We start from the raw sequence: 15,690 nt of genomic DNA on the forward strand, positions 1-15,690 counted from the left end.
AAGGTCATCTACAGCAGTTGCTGCCACTGCATAAAGGCTGCATGCATGAGAATGACTGCCAGGGAAGAGTCCCTTTCCCTATACCAGTTCCTTCCTCCTTTTGTTTTCAGACACATCACTTTTTCACTCATAAATCCCTTAACTCATGAGACTGGGTTGAGCCTTTCAGCCTTGTTTTCAACCATGCATTTTCTGCATTCATTGTTTGCAGTCACATACCTCATACCAATGCCTTCAATATACTTCCTGCTCAATCCCCATCTTAATCACATTTCATCTTCTGTCATTACACCTTGGAAAGGAATATAGCTGACATTGTCTATAAAAATAAAGTGCAGACACAGCAGAAAATTAAGTCTCAGACATATACAATAGATGTTTGCATGGTTACAACTGAGCAAAGAATTTGGCCCAGCATGTTTGTAAATAAAACCTTGAAGGTGCTGAGAGATGTTAATTAAGTTGATAGTGTATTCTTAATTTAAAATTAAGTATTTGTATTTTGCCATTTAACTGTCATGTTTCATTTCCAGTATTGTGTTATGTTCACTAACAACATTATGAGACATAACATAGCATGATCCTTCACTATGCAAAAGAAGCCAAGCAATTGTGAATGCATTAAAGAAACATCTGATCACACCATGCATTATGTAAACAATTATTCCAAACAGAAAATAAGATGCTGTAAAACAGATCTTCAGTTCTGGTACAAATCTTCACCATACTCTATTTTGCTGCCACTTTTAATTGTTGTTTTCTGGGGAAGGAGGGAAGCAAGCAAGCAAGCAAGCAAGCAAGCTGCCTGAGTCTGGAAGCCGCTGATTTGTGTATGATGATCAGCATTCACACTGTCAGGAAGATCTGAAAATATCCGAAACAAAAATGGCCAAATGGACTCCATCTAGACAACTAAAGGATCACAGGGTCTGTCCATGAATAACATTTCTTTAATTGAGCCTTCTTAGGAAGAGAAATCCTGTGGTTTGAAACTTCCTGTGGTTCAGCATAAAATTTTTTTCATATTGTTTTTTCATATGTTTTTTTCACTTAGTAATCCTTCCAAAATCGTTCATAAAGGGATCGACCACAGTTTAGGCATAGGGAAACAACACTAAATCAGTACAGGTAAAAGACAAAATGGACTGTCTGGAAGCTACATACAGTGAGGAACAGAAACAACTATAATGCTGAGTTCAGGCTAGCAGGAAGAAGAGTCCAAAGATATATCTATGGCAGTAGTGTTACACACACAACAGCAGAAGGAAATAAAGTAGCAAGACAGGTGAACAGCTGGAAAATAGATAACAAAAGGCCATAGGGAAGGGGAGGAAAAACTGATGAAAAATGGAAGTTCATGGATAGTGGTCAGGCAAAGGCCTTGTATACTTTAGGTAATGCTGGGTTAGACAAGTAAAGCAAGTCATGAGTTCAGGAAGGTTAGAAAAGGGGAAAAAGGAGGGGAAATAGTATGAAAAGAAGTTTGTTCTTTTTCAACATCTCAGAAGTCAAAATGCTATACTGTGGAATCAAGTGAAAAGGAAGTCAAGGAATTTGTAATAGAAGACTTCTTCATCTGGGGTCAGTCAACAGTTACACTCCAGTCAGATCATGGTGGGAGCCATGTGGACAGAATGTGGCTGTTAGTAACAACAGGAATTCAGAAAGGAACACTTTTGTCCATTTATTTTAGAACAATAAAGAAGAGCATAAAGGTCACAAACTAGTCATGGGAGTTGAACCTAAATAAACTGCTGCCTTATTAGTTCACTCTCAACCTTAAGGGATGCTTTCAGCACTCCTAGAAATGTTTTCTCTCTGGTTCTTATCACTCATGAAGCCTTTCTCAAACACCTATTTTGACGAAACAGCTTGCTGCTTCCATTTATACTATATGGACTGACAACAAACTTTACGCCTCAGTGTGCTTTCTTCTCCTACTCTTCCCTCGCCTCTGCAAGCACTTCCTTGATACATTAACTCATGGGATGAATCTTTTGAGTTTAATGCTTTCTATGAAGACTGCAGCTCCTTCTAAATACATGTAACTGGAGGCCACTGCAAGAATTCCTGTCTGAAGCTGATTTTGCTGCGGTGGATGTAAATAGTCCAACCTGCGCATCATCTGAACTGTGTAAGATAAGAGTCTAAAGAGAAGAAAATAGGAACAGTGTATGTCACTTTTAAGCAGTATATTCCAGGTGGGGATGGAGAAAAGGAGGAGGAAGGAAGTACTGCCTGCAGGTTGAACACTGACTATGCAAGAATTCTGTTTACAAATTACCGGGGGAAAAAAATGGAATAAGAAGAAAAAGCAGTACTTCCTTTCAAAATTGTTTGCACTGTGAAATCAGAAAAGAACCTCCTATAACAGAAAAATAGCCTCCCTTCTGCCACCTTTGGTGTAGAAAGTGGTACATACTGATAGTAATGCTATGCTACAGGTCAAGTAAAGATTAATCTATCCCATTGATACTGTAAGGGGAGTCTGGGTAGGCAGTAAGTAATCATTCCATTTGGAATTGGTCCAGAATGTGGGGGTTAATGCACCCATTCTTGCAAAATATATCATAAGACCTTTAATGAGCTGAGTGGTCAGTATCAAATCTTGGAAAGGTGTCTAAATGCTCTCCTGACATCATTCTGGGCTGTGGTTCAGCATGGACTAGGGATGAGAGAAGGGAGAGAAAAAAAGGAAAATGCCACCTACAGTACTGAGTTGCCAACACCTAATAAAGAACAAAGAAATGAAAAACTAATCAAAGGTGAAGAAAGGACATGAAAAATTTAAAAGATCAAGTCCAGAGTGGACTACAGAAAGGACTAGAAGCAATGGAAAGGAATGGAAAGAATGGAGGAAAGAAAACAAAGTAAGAAAATGAAACCTGAAGAATGGAAAATCATTGCTATCTAGAAAAAGAATAGTAAGTTTTAAAAAATCAACCAACGAACCAAACAAAACACAAAAAATCCACAAAAAAACCCCAAAAAAAACCCCAATCCAAAACAAAACAAAACAAAACAAAACAAAACAAACAAACAAAAAAAAACCAAAAAAAAACAAACCACAAAAAAACCCACAAACAAACAAAAAAAAAACCACACCAAAAACCCCAGCCATAAGAAATACATGGAAAGAAGAGATAGCTGGCCTCCAGGATGCGGCAGGAGTAATTTATTGACAGAAGAAGACCTCACTGTGGAAGGGAGAGGGAGAGAGAGAGAAGAAAAGAGAGAGAGAGAGAGAGAGAAAGAGAGAAATTAAATTAATTTTTCCCCTCTATGTTCACAAAGGAAGATAAGAGACAAATGCCAGGAACAGACATAAATTTCCCTGGGGTAGAAGACGAAATATTGAAGAAAATCAGGATCATGTCAGACCAGGTGATTGAGAAATTAGAACTTCTGAAGACTGAAAAAGCTTTACAGTCAGATTAGTTCCAACAAAGGACAGTGAATGAAGGATGGGGTAAAGAAATGGAGGAAATCTTTAAATTGCATTTTGGTACAGCAAACCTGGGCTAAAATGGTTCACAAAAAGTTCAGGAACTGTTGAACCAAATATCTCAGGAACTGCAGGATCAGTGTTTCATATTGACTGCGACTCCACCCTAGAGGGACAGAAAGCAGGGGAGACTTCAAAGGTTTTCTCCACAACCACGGAGGTCACCGTCTGCCTGTTTGCTCACTTTTATGTACCTGGCACTTGAGATCTGCTGGCAGTCATTTCAGTGTGGCTCCAGTGACAGGGTGGGCCAGTAACTTTACATGTGGGGTGTCAGGAAGAACTGTGTTCCCTCTACTCTTTAAATCAACATTGTAAATGTGTCAACATCACCCGTAGGAAGCATTAGAAAGTGTTACTTTAAAGTGTTTAGAAGGCAGCTTGGATTTTTTCCATTGGAGTTTTGTGTAAACAAGGCTTTTCTACTACCTGGGGCTCCTGTGGGAGGCACCCAGTCACCACAATGAGAAAATACATGCTGGAAAATACACAGCAAAGGCAGAACCAGTGAAGATTGCTGTATTTGCCATGTATGCATCTAGGTCAAATTCAGCAGTAAAACAGTAGCCAAACCTCGCTAGAAAATAGCTGTAATGGGGTACATTTCATGCCGTATTTTGGCATTTAGTGTTTGTAACATTCTGTGCTGAAGGAAAAGAAAGGTGTGGAACAGTCTGTGTGACTGAGAGGGTGTCAGATTAAAAGAGATGGAGCAAATTAGAGATTGTTAGGAAGCTCTAATTACTCACAACTTCTCAGAAAATTACACTCTAGTTATTTGTTTGGCTGCTGCTTATGTCACCAGTATGTTTGCTCTGGTCTAAAATACTTGCACACAGAAACGCCAAACTGAAGTTAATGGGACTGACATGCTGCAAGAGACTAGATAATTAATACCAGGGTTGGGGTGGAGCAGGACAGGACTGCTCCACTCATTTGTTTTGTCCTGCTCATTTATTACCCATTGTATGAAACAGCTGTAATTCTTTAGCAACACATAAACGAGATTTCTGCCAATTAATAGCAAAGAATCTCACAGCATTGATTGTTGCCCTGTGTCTTAGTCTGCAAGGTCTGCCTCAGACACCCTCTTAAGGAGTAGATGCCATTCATGGCTTTGCTTGAGGGTAAGAAAGTATCCCAGCCTTATGGTCTGAGTAACTGTGAAGTTTCCACTTTTCCGGGGCACTCAAAATTCCTGATATTATAAGATTTCAGTAAATTCTTTCAGCACACTTAATTATTTTTTATGTAAAAGGCAATATAAATATAGGTTGTTCATGGCAGTGCAAAGTCTCACGCAGTGAATTCCCATTACAGCTACAACAGCCTTTTTATTTTTTGTCTCATTTCTGCAGAGTTGTTAAGAAATGTCTACAACCCATTGGAATGACAATGTCTAAGTATTTAAAAAAGTCTCTTACGATCAAATTTTTCTAACCTGGATTATTATACGGGGCTTTCATCTTGCACAAATAAGTAGTTGTCTGCACAACAACCAGATTTCCTTATGTAAATCTGCAAATAGCCAGCAAGATTCTCTCTCTGCACATTACCTATGTATGCAAATAAGTCTTTTGAGCATAGCTCCATTTTAACTTCTACATGTATACACATTCAAGAACAGTCAGATTCTTGCTCATATTATCTAAGAAGGTTGATCAAATACTAAAATTTACAGGATCAATATTTTTTTCTTTTACAAACACAACCAAAGACATTGAGATTTTTGTATATAACTGCATATCACTTTCACTGGAAGCAGGAAGCTTCAAAAGGAACTGCTGCCGACAGGACAACAAAGCTCATGATTTTAACCTTTGCCCTGTAGTCTGTAAGTCAAAGATCAAAGTTCCCTAGTTCCAAAGTTGTTTGCATACAGTCATTCAACACAACATATGCTTTCAAGGAATTCCTTTGTAAATACAATTATAATGTGCAAAACCCAGCAAAACAAAACAGTAACGTATGTTCATGTTGATTGAAGGTTAAAATCATACGTCACTCTCAGTTTCAGTTTCCTGGGTTTTGGGTTTGCTCTCTTAGATAATAAAAATTGTGCTTTGCAGAACAAGGTGTGTAATAAATTTAGAAGGAAGTTTAATTGGTAGTTTCTGGGATTAACAGCAAGAATGTGAGTATGAAACTACTTACACTATGCACAAACTTGATATGATTTCAATAATGTCTGCACAAAAGGGGAACCTTATTGTTACTTTCAGCTATGCTAGGAAAGTCTGTATTTCCCCAGTAAAGATTCAAGAGCACTAGGCACAAAAATATTGCATTAGCTCTTAGGAAATATTTTGTGCTGGTGACATTTCTGTGATTGTTTTTGGAAGTAGTGACTTAAGGCTCATTAGGTAATGCTAGTTTAGTGCAGACAAATGTAGTAGGTAGTTTTTCACCCATCACCTTTAAAAGTGGATTGAATGCATTGTATTGTATGACCAGAGAGCACAGTGCTGACAAGGACGTTCAATTCCTGCCTGTATTTTTACTGCTTGATTATCAGCAGAGCTGTGTGGAGCCTGATGTCTCTTCTAAAGAACAGCAGCTCTAAAAGTGCACCACATCCTTCATGATGACATAGACAGTGAATGTCTATTGCCAAAGCAACGTCCTGAAGGAGGACACAAAACACTGGGGGCTTTTTTGTACCTTCAGTGTCAACGAGCAGATTGTGCTTCTCCATGATGTTAATCTAATTTGAGAAAACAGATTGTTCAAAACATCTTGTCATTGCTTATAGTGCTGTAAGCATAAATGTGCTATATTCTCAGAATGCAATTTGCAAGAACCTCGGTTTGTGTGTTTAAAATTGTGCAAGATTTGCAATAAAGTGCAAAGACAGTTGTTTTGCACTTTTTCCAGTGCCAGAGGGACTGGGGAAAAAAGTATTCTCCAAATACTAAATTTGAGCACTGACTTTCAAGAAGCTGAATAAAAATTTAAAAATAATAGTGCTTTTCTATGTTTTTTCTCCCCAAAAAAATTTATCAAAGATTTTTTAATGGGAAAGAGTACTTTGAGTTTTAATTTCAGATAAATCAAAATATCCAAAATCAAATATATTTTTGTTTTTCTTCACAAATTGTTACTGGAGATTTCATTTCCTAGTAAGTATTTTTTTCACAGTGTCTGTTCACTAGATCTGGATTTTTGCAAAGTTTTTAAATTTTTGCATATCTTCCCCACTCATTAAATGTAGCACATTCCCAGTTAACACTGGAATAAAAAGTACTTAAATACCAAAAGAAGCTCTGGTATTTCTGGCCACAAGTTCAGCTGTGAGGTCTATGAAATCTTGCAGGGAAACCTATCCCAGCTAAATATCCAACCAAGTTTTGCAGACTCAACAGATGTGGATGGTTCAAATAAGCATCTGGACTTTTGATGTTTACATAAAACCAAACGCTGGTTTTCTGAGGTTCCCCAGATCTAGAGACCTCCCTGCCCCTACTGACAAATTCTGACTGAAACCTGAACCATTTGTGACTAACCAGTATCAACTGTCTGAACCAAAACTGGGGACAGAAACCATCTCTGTCGTAAAATCTTTTCAGAGTGTTCAAGCCATGAGGCAAGCCTAGCAATCTGGCTACATCTCTGATTGCTATCAGGGGCTAACACTTCAGCTGGGACAGATGACCATTACACCATTGACTGCCTAGATTTCTGGATTGCTTTGAAGTGAATTTATCACTTACTGAATAGCAATATCCTCACAAACAAATTTTGGGAGGAAAAAAAATAGAAAAAGAGAGCTCTTTAGTTGTATTACCAGGCTCTGGATTCAATTAATTTGTAAGAGTTGAGAAAAGCCCTTTTCTTTTTTAAACCAGACATTTATTTTTAACAAGGGATGAAATCATTGGAGAACAAAAACTGAGACATCTGTTGTTTTATATCTGTTTATTGTAAGTGCTTAAATGTGAGTTCGGTTTCACACAGTTTTGACATTGTTGCTTCATTAATAATGATTACGTAATTGCAACCACAAAACAAGCTGTAAGGCTGTAACATTTTCATTACTTATTAGCAAAGAACTCAAAACAAAAGACAGATCAGCAAGGCGGTAGCAAAGATTTTTGTGTTGAAAGTGGTCCATATATAGAATTTCATAGCAGCTGTGATCTGGATCAAACTGGTGAAAATAACTAATAGACATTTCTGTTAAGGAATTTGATTTAAAAAAAGTCAAAATGTCTTTGAAGAGCAGGCTTATTTCATTTAAATTTTGGGGGGAAAAAACAGCAACTCACTGTTGCTGTTTGATAAAGTTGACAAACATCACACTGTTTAAGTAAAAATGTTTTTCTAATGTTTTTCCTAATTTTGATTAATTTTTTTTACCTTCACACATTCATACAAATATTAAGTCTAATCTGTGATTTCTAAAGGAGCTCAAAATGTAAAGCGAAGCACTCAGGTTATTTAAACCATTGTAGAATTTTACAATTTTAGGTACAACTCTTCAATGCATATTTTTATTTTAATAATGTCAAATAAAAATGAAATTTTACTTTTTTGACAATTAAAATTTTGAATTAGATTTTTTTAAAACCTTTAACTTTTTCATAAGTGGAAATTTAATTTTCTTACTAGCTGCCATGACATGGCCTCGCCTGCCCAGACTACTTGGAACAGGCCATTTTCTTTGTAAATTTCCTAGGCAAGGAAGAGTGTGGTAAAAACAAAGTGTAGTGGCTTCAAGCAATGTAATTGTAAAGGAGGAATGCTGGTATCTCACAAGTAGATACATCATAGCCATGCAAACAGCAGAGACACCATTTCCCAGAGTAGTAACAGACCACAGGGTACACTATATTAACCACAGCTCTATTTTTACATATGTGATGAATATCTTCTGGGTTTTTGCTTAGTATTTACACAGATACATAAATTTTCCACCCTGAAGGAGTCATGCTAGTATGGACAGTTGCTGTGTGAATCAAAGTAGCAGTCACATTTGTTTCCCCATGTGATATAAAATCACAGGTTTCAGGATACTCAGGCCTCTGCTCTACTGACTTCCCTTAAGCTGACACCCCAAACTGACAATACCTTGGGCATAAAAGCTTTCCTATGCAGCAGTAAGCCCATAGAAATGCTCAGTCCATAATTGCAATCACAAATTTTAAATCAAATTAAAGTCAAGATGCTGGGGTGTTGTATCATCAAAAGTTTGCAGGCTCAGATGGAAGGACTAAGGAGGATTGGCAGGCATGTGGAAACAGAGCTGTAATAGAGACAAACAGGGAGTCTTAAAACTGAGGACAGAGAGCAATTGACTCTGCTAATGGAAACACATGCAGTATTAAATGAAAGTGTTCCGCACCTTCTTCATAAGGCGGCACTTGGGAGCCCAGTCTCTCCATCCTGTAGGGTACATTTCTAACACAGTGTGAGGGGAAAAACAGCTGAGTGATTCCAGCTCCAGTTAATGGGAGCTGTGCTCCTAATCCATGATGTGCAGTGTGAAATATTTACCTATGCCTTTCCAGTGAGGCTACTTATGTAATTTCAGGGGAGGAAGTAGCCAAGGGGAAGCTGCTTTATACCAATTAAATGGAGAGGAATTGGATGGAGGGCAATTCAAAGCATTCACCCTTACAGGGAGATCTATGTTTAAACATCTCAATGGGACATTTTTTAATGAAGAACTAAACTGCACGCCCTGCGTATGTCAGAAAGGGATAGCTGGGGCCCACAACACTGAATTTCTCTCTCAGGAAGGAGACTATTGTGTAGTGTAGCTTCCTGCTGGGTGATATATTTACCTTATCAAGATGATCACAGAGAACAGTGTAAGCATGTATATTCATAAATCACTTCACCTCCAGACTATGATGGGAGAATGTTGCAAGGTTGGAAGGTTTAGAAAACACCTCCAAGTATCTTGAGGCTTTTGTCAAAGTTTATCAGATTCTGTCTGACCCTGATGAGTCTTCTAACTCCTTGTCTTCATCTTACTTTTAAACTTTTCTCCACACTCCTCCTATTTCTTCCATTCTCCATTTGCCCTTCTCCAGCCCCTTCTTCAATTTAATACAAAGCTGCATCTACTGTCTCTACACTTAAACAACACTTGTGCAGATCTTCAATCTCAGTCCAGACTGAGGGGATCAAATCAGAAGATTCTGGAAGGTATCAATAGCTGTGTAATATATCATAATATAAAGTCTCTTTGACCCGCTTTGCTAAAATATGAGTGAGTCAAAGCTGGAGTAGTTAACACCCTGAGAAACTAAATGAAAGTCTAACTTTGATATTGGGCAATTTGTTGCAAAACCAGAAACTCTCCCTTATGTTTGGAAGAGAGAGTCTTGGATAACATGTGACTTACCACCTCTGATGATGTCGCTGTGTATTCTACATTCACAGATCAGAAGTCTCATGAGCAAATGTTGAAAAGAGCATCCCACCTACCATCAGAACCAGCAAAACTTTACTATGGATATTTTGGCATTAACAAAACAAAACCAGCCACCAGCAAAGGAATAGTTATAAATTTACTACATTATCCCAGTTCAGAAAACAGTCCAAAACTGTGCCTGTGCTTTGGTTCACAATTGTCTAATTATTCTGGTTTTTCATGCCCAGCCCCCTGTAGGAAGCAGTTTAGATGCAACTTTTTCTCATGCTGGACATAAATGAAACTCCAGCTCAGGCCACAGGCAGACAGCTTTTAGACCTACATTTTGACATCAGTGGAGTTGCTCTGCATTGGCATGGGTGTAAATGAGATCAGAATCTGGCCTGTACTGTACCACTGCAGTCACTCTTGAGAGCTGAGCTAAGATTCACAGGTGAGAATGTGCACATATCTGCCAAGCCTATTAGCTTGCCAAACCTCAGGTTACATATATTTGCAGATTCTCTATATGACCAGTAACAGATGCAATCACCTGGCGTAGGATAACTGCAAAAAGTGATCTTGTACACTGAGCTCTGGTACACAATTCTTGCTCCTGTGATGTGTGTAGCTATAAAGATATTGGCCCCTTTTGTCTGCAAAGTCCCTCTAGTTTTCCCAGGAAGCAACAATCAGACCAAGAATAAACTGCCAGATGCTTCCATCTAAGACCATCAAGTAAACTCAGCACTAAGAGCTCCTGCCTGCCATACTCCAATGCCAGAAAAGATTGCCACTGTTCCCAGGGAGTCAGAGAACTTACAGATGCTAGATGGGTGGAGAGCAGCGGGATAAGTGGATAAGGATGAAAAAAATGTCTGCAACTCTGGGTCCTACCATATTTGCCCAAATTATCATTTTCCTGTGGCCTGCCCTTGTGCTGAGATCTGTACTGGGTTGCCTAGGGCACTGCTACAATCTACTTTCTTATGCAAACTTTCTTTCTCTTATTTAACTCTTTCATTTGTTTCCGCATGTCAAAACAAGTGATTAAGAATTATGCATCCTCTCACACAATAAAAGATGAATCTTTCCATGGTATACCCCTGGCTTAGAAACAGTATCCATTACTTGCAAAAAAAACTGTGGGAAACATGAGGAAGCAGAATGAACATGCAGTTTTGGAAATTGCTAAGACAAGAAACTAAGAAAGTCAAGAAAATGTTGCCTCACACTCCTTCCCAAACCCTTTTCTGAGCTGTACTTGTCTTTCTCAAGGAGTGTGAGACAGCCCAGAAGAGAATGAAATGGTAGGTCTGAGAAGGCTGCAATACATGGATGTCCCAGCATGTTTTTGATACACTGATTAATTTAGGATCTTTGATTACAGATGCAACCCAGTCTGGCTTCCATCCAAATAGATTGAAGTGGGGAAAGAAGACAGACTTCCAGTGGAGGATGGAACCTAAGGATCTTCCTTAGGTTTTCTTGTAAAATAACACAAAATAGCCTACATGAAAGACAAAATTATGAGTGACCCAAGAAGACCATGATGAATAATAAAAATATTGGGAGAGATCTCAAGTCTTATAATTAAAAGTCTTCTGCATTCTCTAACTCCAAAATATGCTGAAAGGTGACCAGACCTATCTTGAAGAAATCCAACAAGGACACAACTTCCTCACAATGAAAATTCAACCTATTTTTCACCTATTCATTGCCATAAATTATTTCAGTAAGCAATATTCTATATTCTTACTTTATTCTCATAAGCTCATTCTTGCTAGTACCCAGTTTCAGCCTCTTTTAGGCTGAAAATAATTTGTTCTCCCCTCCTGTCCACTCCCATACAATTAGGACATATAAAGACTCATTACTACACCGTATGACTCTGTCTTTCCATCTGTGGAAGACTGCAGGGCTGTGACTGCAGGGCCATGAGGAGAGGTAAGCTGTAGAACTAGTGGTAAACAGCCTGAGGTGCCAATGGGAATTTCAGAACTGACTTCCCCTGGGCTTGGGCAAGAAAACATAATCAGGAAGTCTGCAATAACTGTGGAAGTCTATAGAAAAGTCAGAGAAGAGAATTGGCTGTGTTCACCTCTGGGCTCTGCTGGGGATGTAGGCAAGACCCACATTTTTACCCCATCCACACTGCAGGGCTGCAGTTGTGATCTTCTGATCACAAGAAGGAGTCTTTGCAATGTAGGGACCAAACGATCCACTTGGCAGGACACATAGATGGCCACACTAGTCTTGTCCACTGTGGCCATCATTCTCCTGCTGAGTCAAACTCCTGTACAAAAGACACTGCACACTGGTTCAGGGGTCCTAACAATGCCACACAAGGCAATCCTAAGAAAGAAGTAGTTTGTGGGAGTTCATGACATCTATACCTCTTCTTAATGCCTGTAGGCTACTCTGGACCAGATTTCCCTGCTCTCTGCAACAAAACCACCTCTACTCCCTATCTGGGAATTTTAAAATATCATTTTTTAATGTATTTCTTACCTTGCAGCTATGGTGAAGTAGGAGTGGATGATTTCCTTTCCTCCTCAGAACAGTGATTGCTTCAGAAAATGTTCCTCCAGGAGCAGCTGTTCCCTGTTCAACCAAATGCAAGATGAACATCAGTGCATCAAGCACCCAGTCTTTCCTGCATCACCTCTTTAATATCTTTGTCATCTACCTTGCTCTGTGTTCTTATAAACCAATAGAAATTCTTCATGCAATAACCCTACTAGGCTTGTGTCCTTGAACCCTGGCTCTCTCTATAGAAACTAACAATTTTCTGACATGCATCAGGCATGGGCCCCTCAAGTGCTGTGCTGTGTGAAACAGAGGGGACAAGAAAGGAAATAATTATGGGAATAAACCCCTTCCCCAAGGGTTGGAAGTCCAGAGAGGAGAAATACATGCTATAAAGTACAAAAATACTTTATTATTGTCACCTGAAGAAACCTCTTTATTTTGTGAAGTTCAAGCAAGTTGGATTGGCTTCACAGGGAGAGGATGCTAGTTAGCCGAAAGCCCTGAAAGCCAGCTCATGCTTTACCAACTCTCCAGACACTGGCTGCACTCCTGGGAAGCCAAAAAACCGAGAGAAAACATTTAAAAGCAGTTCGTTGCCTCTTACCGGGAGCTGGCTCAAGAAAGCTGAAACACAGTCACCATGTACAAGGAAAGCCCCCCACACCTTGTGTATCAGGCCATCTTCAGTTCATCAGAGGCCTGCAAGAGAGCAGAGAGATGGCTTCCTGCCACATATCTCTCACTCGCAGGGGCTGGCTGGGGCTGCGGGACAGGCCTGCTGGAGGACATGGAGGGCAGACAACCCCTGCCTGTGTGGGCCTCCCATGTCTGCAGGAGCAGAGCACACAAACTGAGGGCTGTGAACCCTCTCTGTTACACAGGTTCAGGCTACCAGGCTGTGTGCTGGATGTCTCTGTCTGTGTGCTCATTAGAGAGCCTGGTCAAGATGAGGAGATTCACCGAACACCCGGTCTTATGTAAAAAATTAGTAAGAATAATTGAAAAACCTCCCCAGAAGCCACAAGGCTGACAGCAAACCTCTTGCTTCTTGGCCAGATGCCAGCCTACCCCTTGTTTTTCTCTTCTCATCCTCCACTGATAGGTCAACCAGAAGAGCATGTTGGGGTTCACCTGCCATGGCAAGGGGTGCTCTGGGTGAGATCAGACCCCATGCGCAGCAGTGCACACACATGCTGTGCACGGTTCTGCCTGGATGCTCTTGTTTGCTACTGGCCTCCAGGCAACATTTTTAAGGGTGGCTGAAGGCTGTGCAGGGATGTTTGGCAGTGGCAGGTCATAGAAGGTTTGGTTTGGCAGTCACAGGAGGGAGCAAGTGGTAGTGCTCCTTCTCTCTAGTCCACCCCACTAAGGACTCAGGTAGGAGACTCTTCTGCACCCTTGTGAGCAACATTACTGTTGAAGGGCCTCAGACGTCGACTTGCTGCTGGCTCCTTGCATATGCTTCTGGTGGCTTTTCCTCCTCTCTGTGGTAACTTCCATTGCCCTGGTTGAAATGCCCCAAGGCCCCTTGCTGGAGGCCAGAAAGCCCTGCAGACCCCCAGTGTGGTGGCACTTCCTTGTCCTCGTGCACCCAGCAGGAGTTGGACAAGCATGTCTTGGGGAACAGCAAAGCCTCCATGGGCTTGGCAAAGAGCACACAGAAGGGACTACAGGCTTCTTGGGCTGGATGCTGTGCTCACTCTGTAAGACAAATGCTTGGTGTTTCTAGACATAGCTTCAGGGCAGATGTATCAGCTTGTCTAGTCTGAACCCCACAGCTGGCCTGCAAATACTATTCTCAGGCAGGCTTGAATCCTTTCCTTCTTTTATCTGTAAAATCATGGTGACACAGAGGAGGAGGAGGTGGATAGCAATCAATTGCTCTCTTTTTCACCATAAGAACTAGGGAGTGGCAAACAAGTTAGTGGGAGGTGTAACCAAAACAAATAAAAGGCATTCATGTGAAGAGTACAAAGACTTCTTATGGAGCAGGACCAAGTCTGGGGAATTCTGTTTTCTCATGAGGTTTTGGAGTGAAGGATCTGCTCTCCAAAATCTTTTGGGATTTCTTCTAAAGATGCAAACCAGACTAACTGTGCTGATCCACTATTGCCATGTGAACCTAACTGGGATAATTCAGACATTTTATTCTTTACCCAAGACCCTGTGAAATAATTGGATTAATTCAGAGTTCTGCTTCCTGCAGAAAAAAAAATATCAAGAGTAGGGTGTGACAAACACACAAGTGTGTATCTCCTGCCTTTACCTATAGCTTTTTAGCAAAAAAAACAGTCAGCAGATACATGGGTGACACTAAACAATGGATTGCAGGGAGATGCAAGCAAGTTAATTATCAATAAGCACAGTGGCTGTGCTTTTACAGCCACTTTAGACTCCTCAACCCATTTAGCTAAGCATTGCCTTATAGCCCTGCACTGAAGAGTCATTACAAAAAGGTGTCTGAGCAAGGTCTTGTCTGCTTTCAGTTCATCTCTGAAGTGCAGGACCAAAGAAATTTTTCCAGCAACATATTCTTGCTGCTATGTTGTTGATGTCCCAGTTTGAATTTTAGTCCTGGAAATTTGCTTCCTGCATTGCAAATGGGTGTCCTTATTTGCTAAGTAGTGAGCAAATGACTTGCTGAGAGTTCTAACTTAAAATAGAAGAGAGAAAAAGGGGAAGGGAGGAAGAGAGGTTGGGAGAGAAGGAGAGAGGTGGGGAAAAGAAAGGAAAAAAGGAAAAGAAAAGACACTGAAATAGGGAAAATTAAAAAGAAGGGAGGGAGGGAGGAATTCGGAAGGAAGGAAGGAATTTGGAAGGAAGGAATTTGGAAGGAAGGAATTCGGAAGGAATTTGAAAGGAAGGAATTTGAAAGGAAGGAAGGAATTTGGAAGGAAGGAAGGGAGGGAGGGAGGGAGGAAGGAAGGAAGGAAGGAAGGAAGGAAGGAAGGAAGGAAGGAAGGAAGGAAGGAAGGAAGGAAGGAAGGAAGGAAGGAAGGAAGGAAGGAAGGAATTTGGAAGGAAGGAAGGAATTCAGAAGGAATTCGGAAGGAATTCGGAAGGAAGGAAGGAAGGAAGGAAGGAAGGAAGGAATTCGGAAGGAAGGAAGGAATTCGGAAGGAATTTGGAAGGAAGGAAGGAAGGAAGGAAGGAAGGAAGGAAGGAAGGAAGGAAGGAAGGAAGGAAGGAAGGAATTCGGAGGGAAGGAGGGAAGGAGGGAAGGAGGGAAGGAGGGAAGGAAGGAGGGAAGGACAAAACAAAAAAGGGCAGGCAGATGGGAAGGCAGAAAAGAAGG

The 15,690-nt window shown here is 40.4% G+C and overlaps 1 long non-coding RNA gene across 2 annotated transcripts; it reads right to left on the reverse strand.

Annotated features, from left to right (window-relative positions):
- Window positions 1-224: 224 nt before the first annotated feature.
- On the reverse strand, window positions 225-12,480 carry LOC109143683. 2 transcript variants are annotated; one of them, XR_002043991.1, is made up of 3 exons: window positions 12,375-12,480; window positions 9,855-9,933; window positions 225-319 (listed from the first exon to the last, which is right to left on the reverse strand). It is a non-coding gene; the product is annotated as an uncharacterized LOC109143683 (long non-coding RNA). The 2 variants fall into 2 exon arrangements; XR_002043990.2 differs by lacking the exon at window positions 225-319 and adding an exon at window positions 8,112-8,747.
- Between the last annotated feature and the right edge of the window lie 3,210 nt (window positions 12,481-15,690).

Source organism: Corvus cornix, chromosome Z, assembly GCF_000738735.6.
Source record: "Corvus cornix cornix isolate S_Up_H32 chromosome Z, ASM73873v5, whole genome shotgun sequence".
Taxonomy (NCBI): Eukaryota; Metazoa; Chordata; class Aves; order Passeriformes; family Corvidae; genus Corvus; species Corvus cornix.